The sequence below is a fragment of the Poecilia mexicana genome, unplaced genomic scaffold, assembly GCF_051168715.1.
Source record: "Poecilia mexicana isolate PSO_F unplaced genomic scaffold, ASM5116871v1 scaffold_10, whole genome shotgun sequence".
NCBI lineage: Eukaryota > Metazoa > Chordata > Actinopteri > Cyprinodontiformes > Poeciliidae > Poecilia > Poecilia mexicana.
In genome coordinates this window covers 17,931,218-17,946,376 of record NW_028263379.1, presented here as the reverse complement: position 1 = coordinate 17,946,376, position 15,159 = coordinate 17,931,218, and positions in this window count along the sequence as shown.

The window sequence follows — 15,159 nt, the reverse complement described above, 5'->3', positions numbered from 1 at the left end:
CGATGAGAGTGGAGACGAGGCCGAGGAGAGAATATTTGATAAGGAAGACAACATGTGCTTAGTGTGACAGCTGCAAAAGTGAAGCACTGTTAAATTTTACTATAACTTCAAATAAAAGCTGTTTTGTTACATTAACCATGTTCTTGTAATGAAACAATTTTTGCAACTTTAAAGTCTTCAGTTGAACAGGGTTTTCTACTCTACAAATGAACCTGTCGCCACAGTTTTCAATTAAAATTTCCATTTAATTCATTAGTGAGCATAGTTCTATTGACGATTTTAATTTGAGGAAGGAAAAAAAAAAGAGTCGCTCTTAATTAACTGTTACTCTTAGTTACCAATCAGAGACCTGTGATTTTCACTGCTGCAGCAATTTGAAATAAAGTCATAAATAATATAAAAATAAGACGCGTGCAATGCGCTCACTTGATCGTGAAGGAAGCAATGCTATGAAACTCACCACAATGCGAAGAGAACTCCAATTTTAAGTGTCGACTAAATGGCTCTTTTTTTGTTTCTCAGATTTAAAAAAAAAGAAAAAAAAAACTGAAAAGTGTTTGGACTTTATAAAGTTTTTGTAGTGTCAGCCAGCCCAGTGGGCAGTCTTCTTTAACTGGTAGCTCAAGAGCTTATTTTCTTACTTCTGAAGAAGAGTCGCACATGTAGAGACAGGGTGTCAAAGCAGTCTCCTCCATATCTGCAGTTAAAAATCAATACAGCGCAACTTGTTGCTTACAGAAAAAAAAAAACATCAAATGAATTAGCTATGGCCTGCTGTTCAACACAAGGAATAGCACTATAAACACTTTTGCTCAGACTAAAATTAGAGATGTTTTGCTTACTAAAGTTTTCTACATCAAATGAAGGAGCGCACAGCCTGCTCTCTTTTAATTTATCATTAATCATAAATTATGAGGGCGTTCAGTGTTCATTCCCCGGTCTTTTCATAAATAACTTATCATTTACTAATCATTATCTGCTAAGTAAATGTAATGGGTGATTAATTATTAATGGCAATATGTGTTAGATTCTCTCATCCGTTTCCCCTTTGTCTCCTTGTATTGAGACCACTCAAAAATACTCTTTTTTTTTTTTTTTCCATCACAGGTTCACTTTGTGTTTCAGGTTTCAATATGACAAATTTTAAATTGCAATACAGGGACAAACAAATACTTGCTGTGAACAGGATAACCATGGTGAATAACCTTTTTCCCTCCTGGGCTCCTCCAGCTTATAAGCTTTTTGTTTTCATTGTCTAACACAGCACCCTGTGCCTGTTTGCGTAAATGACTCATTTGGTGCAAGCATCGTTTTCTTCGCTAAACCTACTTTTTATTTGGTCGAGTTTTTAGTGCTTTGCCTAATCTTGCATACAAACAGAACATATCTGAAACAGAGCAAAAATAAATACGATCACAAGTAAACAGAGAGAGTTGAAAATGTCTTCTTTTTTTTTTTTTTTTAAACTGTGATTTAAAAAATACAAATAAAATGGATGATGTAAATGATGAGAGTTGGGTTTTCAGGTCATCTGGATATTTGGATGTGTAAAATAGTGACAAGAACAGAAGTATTGTTGCAAAAACACCTTAAGAATTCTTGTTTGCACTTTGCCGTAAGACACCTGATGTGGTCATCTGGTCTGCTGAGGTCACAGATAAATCACTTGGCCTTCACACACAAAACCCTCTGTGTAGTTGAAAAATAACGTTGCACATAGCCATGCACACAACCTCTCTATAATGTTTGGCTCAAGGCACATTGATGCATTAAACTGACTCCAGGACAAGCTGGAGTGAGATTCTGTGGCAGGACTTGAAAATAAGCAGCTGTTACTACAACAATAATGGAAGTTGGTTGTAGCAGAATGACTTGGAGCAGGGATGTCCAACTCCAGCCTTCAAGACCTCCCGCATCCTACAACGTTTAGACGCATCCCTGCTCCAACATACCTGAATCAAAAATCTGAATTCCTATGTGGTTCAGGTGCATGCAGCAGGGATGCGTCTAAAAGTTGCAGGATAGCATCTGTCGAAGACTGGAGTTAAAGACCTCTGACTTAGCGTAGTACTTCAAGGGCTGCTAATGCTTTTTTTAAGGGATTGTACGGAACACCAAGTTATGTTTGATAGTGATCTTTATGGTCTCTGCTCTAATGCCAAAGGCACACATATTTTATGCCTTGTAAGAGGTTATGCAAATATACATCATATTGAAATAATTATGCAAAACCATCAGCTGGATAAGCTGTGCAGAACTGACATATCCCATTCATTTAGCGGGTACACAGATGTAACTACTGTACTTGCTTCCAAGGAACTGACATTCATTCATCAACGATTTCATCACAGTGGGCCAATTTGACATACTTTCAATTTGCCAGAGAGGGAGTCTCTATAAAGTGACATACACCGAAACGCGAACGTGGCTCCGAGAAAGCACTAGATTAACAGGGTTTTCTGTCCTTCTGTTCCTAATATATCCATCAGTGTGCTGAGGAGGTAATTATTCCTGAAAGGTGGAACAAGGAAGTGGTTTTGTAGGCGTGCAGAAAGCGTTGCTCACAATGATGACCGGAGGAAGTGGGATCAGAACCAATTAACTAGTGTAAAGGAGAAAGTCGCAGGGCTCTAAATCTTATTGCTAAAAAGCACGTCTGTGTTGCTTAATTACTAAAGTAACCCAGACAAATGACAAAGGGTTTTTTATCTGGCTTATTTCTTGTTGGTGACTAATTGTGCACTTTGTCAGGAAAAAAATAAAGAATTCAAAAATTGTCTTACTAGAACTCATTTACAACATATGTTGTGATAGTCTGAATTTCCAAATCGGCTCGCTGTTGTAGCCCTTTGAATTTTAGATTGACAAGCGTTAAACAGCTTGGTTGCGGCTCATGTATGCTCTATTATCACAAGAGGACATATCGACTGTTGCTGTTTAATGCATCCAGACCCCTTCTGTAGCACCCCGTCGCTGGCCTTCATCTATGATTCATTTTTATTACCCATCATTCCTGAGACACAGGTCCCCCTGAGGCTTCTAGATGGCACGTGGGCAGAAGCGACAGTTAGCGGACACCTAATCTGCTCAATGACGAACTGATGTTAATTTATTGGATCCCTCAGTGAGTCCTGATAGCTGAGAATAGGGCTACGGAGAGAACAAGTGCTGAGTATACGTACACGAAATGCTTAACGTGACGAGAAGCGGGTTATGGGTAACCTCGGAAACAGATTCTATGCTGGAAATTACTGTGAAATAAAAAATAAAAAATAAAAAAAAATCACTGCATCACCATCCTAACCCCATCCATTACCATAGGAGTCAATTCAAAGCCTGGCTACTGAATTCTTCTGCATTCATCAGATTACATTAAATAAAATCACTTTGACCAATGCGCAGTGATTCTCTATGCTGAAAACTCCCCGGGAGAGAATTTCCGTCTCTGCCTCTATGTACATATTCTGCTTTTTCAACCACTGTCAAATTTAATCAGTCTAAGTTGTCTTCATAACTTAGACTGGATCCTGCCTGCAGAATCCCGCCTGATTCTGCAGGCAGGATCAGCAGGCAAACTACAGCAGGAATGGCAATATTAGAAACTGATTAATTCCTCAACAACCCTAACTTTTGGTCATCTTCAGCATTTGCTTTAGATTAGAACGAGAAGTGGAATATGCAAATTGTGTGGACTATGTTTGTGACTACGCTTGGTTTACCCACAGGAGGAACATGTTAGTCTTTCCATACACCACTTTGCAAAAAGTATCTATACCGCTTAAACAATTTTTGCATTTTGTCAGGTTACAGCTACAAACTTAAGTGATTTGATTTAAATCTAGATTTAAAATGCTTTCAGGTCTACATGATTCCATTTTACCTTGTGCTACTGAAAGCTGAACATGGACGCTCTTGCAGCCTCAAAGGTTTCTACCTGTGTACACACAGGTAGAATCCGTGCACAAAGTTTAGAGTTATATATCTAACTTCAATCATTTACCCATAAACTTTTGACAAGCCTATTGAAGAAGACATCATGTTACAAATATAAGTACTTTTGTGTTTGTCTATCGCATAAAATGTCCACAGATCACAATGAAAACGTGGAATTGTTCTAAAGGTATAGAACTGTTACTTTGCTAGGAACTGTAAACTGTAAATATGAGTCTTCGGTTCATGCTTCAACCTGCCACTGGGGCAATTATTGACACGTTCCCATAAAAAAAAAAAATGGACTCAAGAGATGCAGAAAGAAGACAGTAGAAGAAGGACCTCATGGAAAGAAATTTAAGGGGATCAAAAGAGGTCGAGGCTTCATGTTCGGTTGACATAGAAGTGTAAACACCCTTGGAGCTGGGTGTGCTGAGCTGCAGGGAAGACTTTTCATTAAAGAAGAAATTCCCCACAGGAGCATATTTCATATTAAATAAAATCTGCTTCTGAAGATCTCTGTTGCAGGTGTTATTTCCTGATGAAACAAACAGCTTCACTATAAATTACTAATACCCTTCTTTAGTTAGATGTGGCAGAGTTTCCAAAGAAAATGAGCAACATTCAGGACAGACTGTACTGCGGATAGAAAAAGAGATGAGGAAGAAAAGCAGTGGTCTGTGCTCTGTGTGTAATCTTTTGAATAACACAGTTGGACAAAGAATCTTGTTGTTATAGGCCGTCTGGTGGACAGGTGCAGAGATAAGCGTAGTTCTGTTGTTACAATGCCGTCAAACACATCACCTCATCTACCTCTTTCACTGCGAAGCCTTTCAATATGTAGAACATGCTATCTTTTTATACTGATTAAGCAGATTTGAACCTTTATGTTTGTAATTTCTTGCATTATAATTCACAATTTTTTTTTCCAGGAACAACACCTTGCTAGTAGTACATGTCCACTCCCCAAAGTTGTGGAGCAAACTCTGTCTTACTTTTGCAATATACGAATGTAAGTGTAAGCAAAGGAGCAAAGATGGCAACTTTATTGAAAATAGGCGTGATCATGTTTTGTAGAAAGAAAAACGATTAAAACTTAAAACTACTGTTGTCAAATGAGGTCAGCAGTTAGCTGTAGCTGGGCACACTTTGTTCGAATTTATTAGAGGCTTACTCTTTCTCTCAGACTTTAAGATCATCTGATCAGAAGGTGGTTAGAGATTCTACAGACTCGTGTTAAAACTTGTAGAAATCAGGCTTTTCAAGTTGTGGCCTCGAGGCTCTGGAACTCCATCCCTGCGCTCCATGAACTCTACTCCTTTCAGGAGCAGTTAAAGACTTTGCTATACTCACAGTTTTAACTAAACCGCCATTTTTAATGTCAAACATTTACATTAGTGCTTTTATGTTTGCGATTTTAATATCTGTGTTGATAGGCACCGTTTAAAAAACATTTTACTTTCAGAAAAAGAAATTAAAGCTGCTGGAATGGCTCAGTCCATCTCTTGACCTGAATTCAATAGAAAATCAATGGAAAAAAAAATTATTAATTAAGTTCATACTAGAGGCCCCCAGAAACTTCAAGAACCTTGAAGAAAATGTAAGTAAAAAAAGACGGATCAAATTACCTGACCAATATAATGGACAAGTTTGGTCATGGAGGAGCCATGTTGAAGGTGTCATTACCAACCAATCTGGTCATAAATATCTAGCATGCTCCGTCTAAGTGTTGGGTGCACTAGGTTCACGAACTGACTAAATATTTTATTGTTGATTTCAAATATTTACTCTTCAGTTAAGGGACAATCTGCCTCCCTGAAAAGGCGAGGACGGCATATTGAAATCGATGGTACATTTCATTATTCATACGTTGCAGTTTGAGTTTACTTTCTAAAGTTTGAGGCAAAACTTTCTTTAAGAAGGGCGACACGAAGCACCTTATTTTGCCCTTAATAGTTCAGCACAGATAACAGGTTTGAATGTTGAAGTAAGCACTTCATGAACTACTACTGCTCATATTCACTCTTGTTGATTTATTTTTGAAGCGTTCACACTGTTGTCAGTGAGGAGAAAAATCAATTTCTAAAGAAAAATCAATGTCAATTCCCTTCCCTCTCGGCTTGTCTCTGGCTTACAGAGTGTGTGGAACAAGTGCAATGGAAATAATGATCTTGTTCTTCTGGTTACACTACCGCAGTTTTTTGACCATCTGAAAGTGCTGTTGAGGTCTCCTGTGGAATAGGCTCTGAGATTTGAGTTCGCTCAAATTAGTGCAAATTACCCCAACTCTTTCCTTTCTTTGCAGAGTCTACCATCCCTCCATTCTGAAACTAGTATGAAGTTCTGCAGTCAGAAGAACAAGACAACGATCACACAACCTTGCAATGTGAACACTTCAACATTTCTTAGTGTTTTGTGAGTTTAGTTCAAGATTACATTGAGAATTTTGCAACATAACTGGCTTCCAACTATGCGCACTGTGTTGTATCATTATTATTATTATTATTTTCCAAATACTCCAACTCCATTTATTGTGCCAATATGCTAATTGAGGGGAAAGGTGATCTTTAGTGTCTTAATCATGTAAGATAGTAGCTGAAGTAAATTTATAATAAATATTCAGAGTTGTTGCGTGTGTTATTACTTGCTGGGTAATGGTAGGAGGTTGAGTCCTGTATGGAAATAAATTCCTCATGTGGATGTTTTTGAGACAACAGGGGGATAGAGGTCCCAGCTAAATAAAACTATATTTCATGTTTTCTCCCTCAACCTCCCAACAAATTAATAGATAGCATGCATATGTTTTAATATGGGCTCCTGCCGGTGTCAAGCATTGTGGATAAAGCACATTGTTTCTGCAAAGGGCAGCTGTGAAAGCCACAGGGAGCAAATAAACAGACTCGTGAACACAATGCATTCCTCAAACAAATAGCACCATCTTCTGAATACCAAAAACAGTGCCAACTATCTCCTACTTTGATTTACCACCACCATGTATATAAATAAATATACGTATTTTTTATCATCCATTTGAAATCAGTTGCTTTGTACTCAAGGCTGAGATGTTTTTCTGCATCTTTTTCTAGTGTCAAATTGCTGTTTTTGTTTTGTCCTGAATGGCTAAGTAATATTTGTTATCTACAGGTCCTTCTCAAAAAATTTGCATATTGTGATAAAGTTAATTATTTTCCATAATGTAATGATAAAAATTAAACTGTCATATATTTTAGATTCATTGCACACCAACTGAAATATTTCAGGTCTTTTATTGTTTTAACACTGATGATTTTGGCAAACAGCTCATGAAAACCCCAAATCCCTGTCTAAAAAAAATAGCATATTTCATCCAACCAATAAAATAAAAGTGTTTTAATACCAAAAAAGTCAACCTTCAAATAATTATGTTCAGTTATCCACTCAATACTTGGTCGGGAATCCTTTTGCAGAAATGGCTGCTTCAATGTAGCATGGCATGGAGGCAATCAGCCTGTGGCGGTGCTGAGGTGTTATGGAGGCCCAGGATGCTCCGATGGCAGCCTTGAGCTCATCCAGAGTGTTGGGTCTTGCATCTCTCAACTTTCTCTTCACAGTATCCCACAGATTCTCTATGGGGTTCAGGTCAGGAGAGTTGGCGGGCCAATTGAGCACAGTAATACCATGGTCAGTAATACCAGTGGTTTTGGCACTGTGAGCAGGTGCCAGGTTGTGCTGAAAAATGAAATCTTCATCTCCATAAAGCTTTTCAGCAGATGGAAGCATGAAGTGCTCCAAAATCTCCTGATAGCTGCTGCATTGACCCTGCCCTCGATGAAACACAGTGGACCAACACCAGCAGCTGACATGGCACCCAGACCATCACTGACTGTGGGTACTTGACACTGGACTTCTGGCATTTTGGCATTTCCTTCTCCCCAGTCTTCCTCCAGACTCTGGTACCTTGATTTCCGAATGACATGCAAAATTTTCTTTCATCCTAAAAAAGTACTTTGGACCACTAAGCAACAGTCCAGTGCTGCTTCTCTGTAGCCCAGGTCAGGCGCTTCTGCCACTGTTTTTGGTTCAAAAGTGGCTTGACCTGGGGAATGAAGGACCTGTAGCACCTTTCCTAGATACGCCTGTGCACAGTGGCTCTGGATGTTTCTACTCCAGACTCAGTCCACTGCTTCCCCCAAGGTCTGGAATCGGCCCTTCTCCACAATCTTCCTCAGGGTCCGGTCACCTCTTCTCGTTGTGCAGCGTTTTCTGCCACACTTTTTCCTTCCTACTGACTTCCCACTGAGGTGCCTTGATACAACACTCTGAAATCAGCCAATTCGTTCAGAAATTTCTTTCTGTGTCTTACCCTCTTGCTTGAGGGTGTCAGTGTCGACCTTCTGGACAGCAGTCAGGTCAGCAGTCTTACCCATGATTGCGGTTTTGAGTAATGAACCAGGCTGGGAGTTTTTAAAAGCCTCATGAATCTTTTGCAGGTGTTTAGAGTTACTTTGTTGATTCAGATGATGAGGTTAATTGCTCGTTCAGAGAACCTTTTCATGATATGCTAATTTTTTGAGATAGGAGTTTTGGGTTTTCATGAGCTGTTTGCCAAAATCATCGGTATTAAAACAATAAAAGACCTGAAATATTTCAGTTGGTGTGCATTGAATCTAAAATATATGACAGTTTAATTTTTATAATTACATTATGGAAAAATAATTAACTTTATCACAATATGCTAATTTTTTTAGAAGGACCTGTATAGCTTGCGGCAATATTCGAGTTATTTTTGTTCGACAGCTTACAGATTGGACAAATCTAGAGATCATTTAGGTTTAATTGAGATGAACACCTTTTGAAGGTTTGGTCACACTGAAGCAACAGTTGATATGCATCTTTATCCCAGCTTCTTCCTCTCGCTCTCCATGCCTCCTATTCTTTCTCCCTCTCTCTCTCTCTCTCTCTCTCTCTTGGCCTCTTACTCCTTTAATCACAAGGGAAGCCGAAGGCAGAATCTGATGGGCCATGGCTGTATTGCTGTCACACTGTCCCTTCTTCTACCCCGCACATTGGTGGCTCGGCCAAAGCGAGGACACGACTCCTTCAGGCAACCGCCCCCACCAACCCCCAAATCTGAGGGGATGAAGCACATGTTGCCACAGATAAACCACTGTGATCAATCTCATGGATGCACAGCGAATCAGTGAAGCGAAAGGCTTTGAAAATCAAGCCTTGTCCCTGATGTGCCCAGCAATGATTATGTGGTCAGTGGAGCCAAAGGCAACCAGCAAACATCAAGGAACTTGGAGCAGAAGGCCTGTCAGCTCTCAACACTAATTAAACATACACTAGTAAACCAGTGATATTACGCCAGAAGGGCCAAGGCAGACATCCCTGAGGTTTAATAAGTTAAAAATCTCAGTTGCCCATGACGTTATTTTGTTTGGTTATAAATTTAGCAAAAAATTTCAACGCCGTGGGAAGTGGAGGTTAGGAAATAGGTCAACTATGTAGACTTTTGGGTTTTTATCAATTCAGTGATTCTTTTTTTTTTTTTTTCTCCTGTTTTTATTCAAACTTAAGCCAACATCTTTTTGGCATGTTTTGGTAGCTTTAGGATTTACAGAAAACAGTGAATGATGCAATAAAGGAACAAAAAATGTATTCTTTGATGACATGTGAGGTTAATTTAAATGGCTTTGAAAAGATGTGTAAATATGTTATCTGTAATTGTTCCTCCACTGGAGATCTGCAGCCTGTAGCTCAGAAACAGCATTCGGCTTATTAAGCCCTATGTTCAAAAAACTACTGTAATAGAACCAGCCAGCATTTTTGCTTCATGAAAACAACAAAGGGTTTTTGGCAACACTTAAAAGTAATTTAACCAAAAACATGGCATTAAGGGTGGAGGGAATATTTTTATTTTATTATGTTTTGGTACTGGTTCATCTGAAAATATTACAACAACGTAAAAAAGTTCAATATTCGTTCTCATGTCAGAAAGTTAAATTCATGAATTATATATATTCATTACACATCAAATGGAATATCTCAAACCTTTACCAGAAATTCTGTCTCAGAAAAAAAAAAAAAAAAAAATTACATTAATATCAGTAAAATAAAAATGCTTTCTATGTCAGGCTTACATGTTCATTTCTATGTATTCAGTACATGGACGGGCCTCTTTTTGCATTAATTAGTTCATCAATGCAGCATGTCATGTTGGCGATCAGTCTGTGGCACCACTGAGGTGTAAAAGAAGCTCAGGTTGCTTAATATTGGCCTTCATGACGCCTGTGTCGTTTCTGGCGTCTCTCATCTTCCCTTTGACAATACCTGATAGATACTCTCTGAGGTCATGGTCAAATCAAGTTGCTAGCCAATCAAGAACAGCAGCACCGTGTTTACTGAACAGGGCTTTTGGTACCTTTGGCAGAGTGAGCAGGACCCAAGCCCTGCAAGAAAATTAAAGATTTCTTTTTTTATTATTATTTAATGTCACAAATTGCATTAATCAAAACTATAGTGTATTCACTTTCTGCTTCGACTTACTATGACAACTCCAAGGGACTGACAATTAATTTTGTATTCTACAGCCTTTAATACTCACTGGAAGCCATCATTCAAACAGCAATGGGAAGTTGAGAGGCAATTGAAACAGAGTTAAAATTACCCGAACATTTATCCAAGAGGTTGTTGAATCCTTTAACAGTCTTCAAATCCCACTTAGACATTACAAAATGCTAATGGATCACTAATACTGGGCTAGACTGGAAATTTTGTGGAGAGACAAAAATCTAATTGTGTCTCCCTCTTTTAGGTTTTAAGAATCAACCATTAAAATCTTACTGCGTGAGCCAGGCATAACAAACAAAAGGCAATCAGTAAACAGTGTTATGTAGTATAAAACAGTTGTATTGTTACCAGTCATATATCTATTTGAGCTCTTGACAACTTTGCATACATACCGATTTGTGAGATTTACTTGATGATAACAATCCCCAAATCAGAGAATTTTGACTCTGATACAAGCTATTATCCCACATGGCTTTCAGTCGGTGCTGCTTCTTCTGAATAGTATTTTTCTCTGATATTTGAAACCTTCAGGAACTTTGAGTAAAGCTCTGTATGTTAATTGCATTTAAATTGCTCCCAACCTGTCAAACCTGGGTTTTAGGTTCCTTTGGTCATTCTACCTTTTGACATGGCGCCCCCGGAGGGGCGATAGCAACTCGGACTCTGCCATTATTATGTGATCCAATTTCATTATAATAGTCATAAAAATCATTATCAAATTACCCACATTTCCAGCTATTCAGTATAACCTACTCAGTACAGCTACACAAGTCAAAACTTTTACAGCGCAATGATCAGAATTAAAGTTTTTCATATTTTTTTGGCTTCAATTAAACTCATTTCATTTTTATTTGGGGTGACATTTGTTCTTAACATTTACTGAACAGTTTTGCATGTCACTCAAAATCATTTAATGTGTCAGCCAGGTGACGTGAGGAACAGCTGATCAAATTTAAAGTCTTTTTAAGCAAAGTGACAAAATGTCATCAATCTTCTTCATTTATCAGATGCTCACCTTTGCTGTGAACGCACCGTTGTTGGAAGATGATGCTGACTTGGTGGTTAAGTAAAGCTAACATTTTTAGAAGTGTGTGTGGATTTTTTTTTTCCCCCCCATCCCCTTGATCTGGTTGTGCTACTGGCATAAATTAAGACTGTGTAGCATGACTCCTTCCAAGGAGCTCACGCTGGCAGACCTCCAACTCAATCACATTGATTTTCCATAACAATATGAAGAACACTGTTCGCTGCTAAGGATTAATGAATTGCATCTTCAGAGTCACTTTGGCATTTCTAATGAAGGTAGATGAATATCCCTGAGCAGGGCAGCTGTGTTTGAATTGGAGCCGAGTGTGCCAGGGCACATTCACGGTGAAGCGAAAGAAAAAAAAAAACAAAAAAAACCAGAAATATCCCACAGACTCATAAATCTTCCCTTGGTCTGTCAGATAATTTTAGTAAAAACATATGATTCAAACTGTGAGATTTATCATCATCAAGCCCTGGGTTCTTGTTTCTTTTTATTTCCTCGTCCACCGTAACCTGAAACGAACATCTTTGCATCTGTAGTCAATTCAGAAAACAATTAACATTTTTTTTTCTGTTCAGTCAGAGACAGGAAAACCTAATAATGAGAAAAACAACGTTTATATCTTTTTACTTTATTTATTTACCCCAATTATTTGTTTAATTTATTTTTATTACTCTAGCTTCGAGGTCACTAAAATGCACCTAACAGGAGAGGTCCTATTATGTGACTTTGTCTGATAATCTGGTATTAAGTGATATGAATAATAGATATAGGTTGTCAATGCCAACAAAAATGCATATAATTAATGTTTGTGTGTTTTTTTTACGAATAGAATAAAGGTCTCGTAAATTTCAAAAACCTGATGGTGTGTTTTAGTCTCTATTATTTTTATCACTACATTATCATAATTAGCTAGTAGTTTGTTTATAATGTTGTACAGCTACAAATAAAGGCTTATTTCCCCCCTTTTTTTAAGCTGATGTTTGGTTCCAGTCTATTATTCACTGGCTGTCAGCAACATGTGTTTGCAGTTTGGTTACTAATCCCCTCACACACTTGCAGACTGTAGCCTTCACGCCACAATTTCCCCCTGCATCTAGGTCAAAAACGTCTGCTTCTACAGTTTTACACAACCAGAACTTCCAAACCATCGTTTTAAATCACCAATAATAAAGAGAGAATTTAACTGTTGGATACTGATAAGAAATACAGAACGTTCCCTGTTTTTCCCCCCGAATTTCTGTTATTTTAATCAGTGGTAAGACACACTGTAGGGGTATTTTCATTTGCAGCATAGTAGACATTCATTGCCCTTTCAGAGTTAAAATTTTTTGACTTTAACTTTGGTGTTCACAGCATCTATCTTTTGATTCACTCTGCCACAGTTTCAGAACATTTAACTGAGCAACCTATTACCAAGGGGTTCATGCATTTTTCTTTGTGATGAATAGATTAATGAAATGGAAATGAGGAAACTTTCAGTGGCAAGTTTTTATAATAAATTACCAAGAACTGGCAAGAAACCTTTTTTTTTTTTTTGTCTTGGTATCAAAGTACAAATTCATCCAACATATCAAATAGTTTTCAAAGAGGCAGACATTAATCTCTTTCTATATCTTAAGACATGTTCTTCACTCCTACTCATTTATTGCTGTAGCCCACATTCCAGCAGATTGTTGTGGGTCCCCAACATCTGACATGATAGTCTGGGCAACATCTCAGTCACTGTGATCTTATTATTTTGTATCCTTCTATTTGTTTCTTAGTAAAGGTTGCTCTTTAGTAACCTAAAGGTAAGGTCATTTTATTTTCATAGCACATTTTCAGCAAAGTGCTTAGTAGTCCTTAGTCCTTAGGTTTTAAATTCGTAACCTCCCAGGCCAAAGCACAGTCCTTTTAACCAGCGCCCTAACTTGAGAACAAGGATGAAGTAAAGCCTGACGAGGTTACAACAACAGTATCCAAGAATGCATGCTACGCAGAGACAACCCTGAACCAAAACATGATGGAGGGTAAAAGTATTGGCAGGCAAACTGTATGTTAAACATCATAACCCCCCAACTGCAACAATGTGCATGAACATTTTTGCTGAGCTCTATGTGGAAGCCCAAGTTAAAGACAGTCCCAAGAATGGTTGAGATGAATAGATCTAAGGTCCTGTACCATGAGCACATACCACCTTGACATTGTGGTGAAGGAAAAGATAAAATGGGGGTCAGCAGGGAGAGACAAAGCAATACCTAGCAACATCAATATTACAAATAAGAAAAATGGCAAGCTGGAAATATACCAAGAGCTCAAAGAAGAAATGGTAAGGTTGTGAAAAGTCAAGGTCTCTCATTTGTGCCAGAGGTCTTTGGTGCACTGGGAGCTGTGAGCACCAAAATGGACGGGTGGCAGTAGATTTCAGAAGCAAACTCTGTTCTTAGGCTTTGTATGGGCACCTGGATTTCCCTTTATTAGGTGTACACATTCAATTACTTGCTGACACAAATGGCGAATTCCCCATTTATTGCAGCACCTCAATGTAGTTAGGCATCCAGACATAATGAAAAAAACTTTCTGATATTCAAGCTGAGCATTAGAATCGGAAAGAGATAATATTTGACTGGCTTTGAATTAAGCATGATTAAGAGGGTAAGATGAGCTGGTCTGTGTATAAATTTCTGGGTCTGGTCAGAATTTCATGCACAAGTACTTTTTGGGTTTACAGAGGATGGCTGAATAACAGAAAACATCAGCAGCAGTTGAGCTGACTGGTTTGAGATGACTGAAGTAGTAATATGTGTTCTGCATATCTTGAATTGTATTTTAATTGAATACTCTGAGCCCCTATGGTGTACCGACTGAACACTGTTTAAATGCCACAGTCCACTTGTTGACCACGTCTGTCTCTTTATGCCTGCGGTGTACATGTGATCTGATGGCAACAGCAGATCTCAATCCAATGGAGCATCTTTGGGATGTGGCAAAATGGGAGATTTGTATCATGGATGGACAACTGATAAATCTGCAGGAATTGTGAGATGCTAACTTTTCAACATGGAGAAAAATCTCCAAGGAAAAATTCAAACACCCTGTTGAATCTATACCATGAAAAAGGAAGGCAGCTTTAAAATCAAAAGGGTGTCCACCGTGACATCTACCACGGTGTGGAGTAAAGTGACCAGTGAGCGCAAGCCAACACTGTGCATGCTTGAAGGTCCTGTGGGAAGACTGCATTTCTGTACTACAAGAAACTGATAAAGTAAATACTCTGAATCTACATCTCTGCCTCGACATCCTTTCCCATTTCCAACCGGCAGCTATGTGAACATTGACTCAGGAAAAAAAAAAAAAAAAAAAAAATCATTTGTTGAACTTTAACACTGGTCTTCCTGATAAGCAAACCTTTGAATTATTTTTCTGCTTGGCTGTACCTGTGAAATAGCTCTTGGCTAATGTAAGCCTGTTTCCAGATGCACAGAACTGGATCCGTTGCTACAGCTGCAACACTGGTTTGGAGACTTATATTACAGTGTATTTCTTTTCACATCTTCAGAACTGTTACGAAAACAACTCTCACATTTGTTTTCTTAACAAAAAAAAAAAAACTTCACCAGTCACACAACCTTTTAGATGACGCAGCAACACTGAGCATGGTTCAA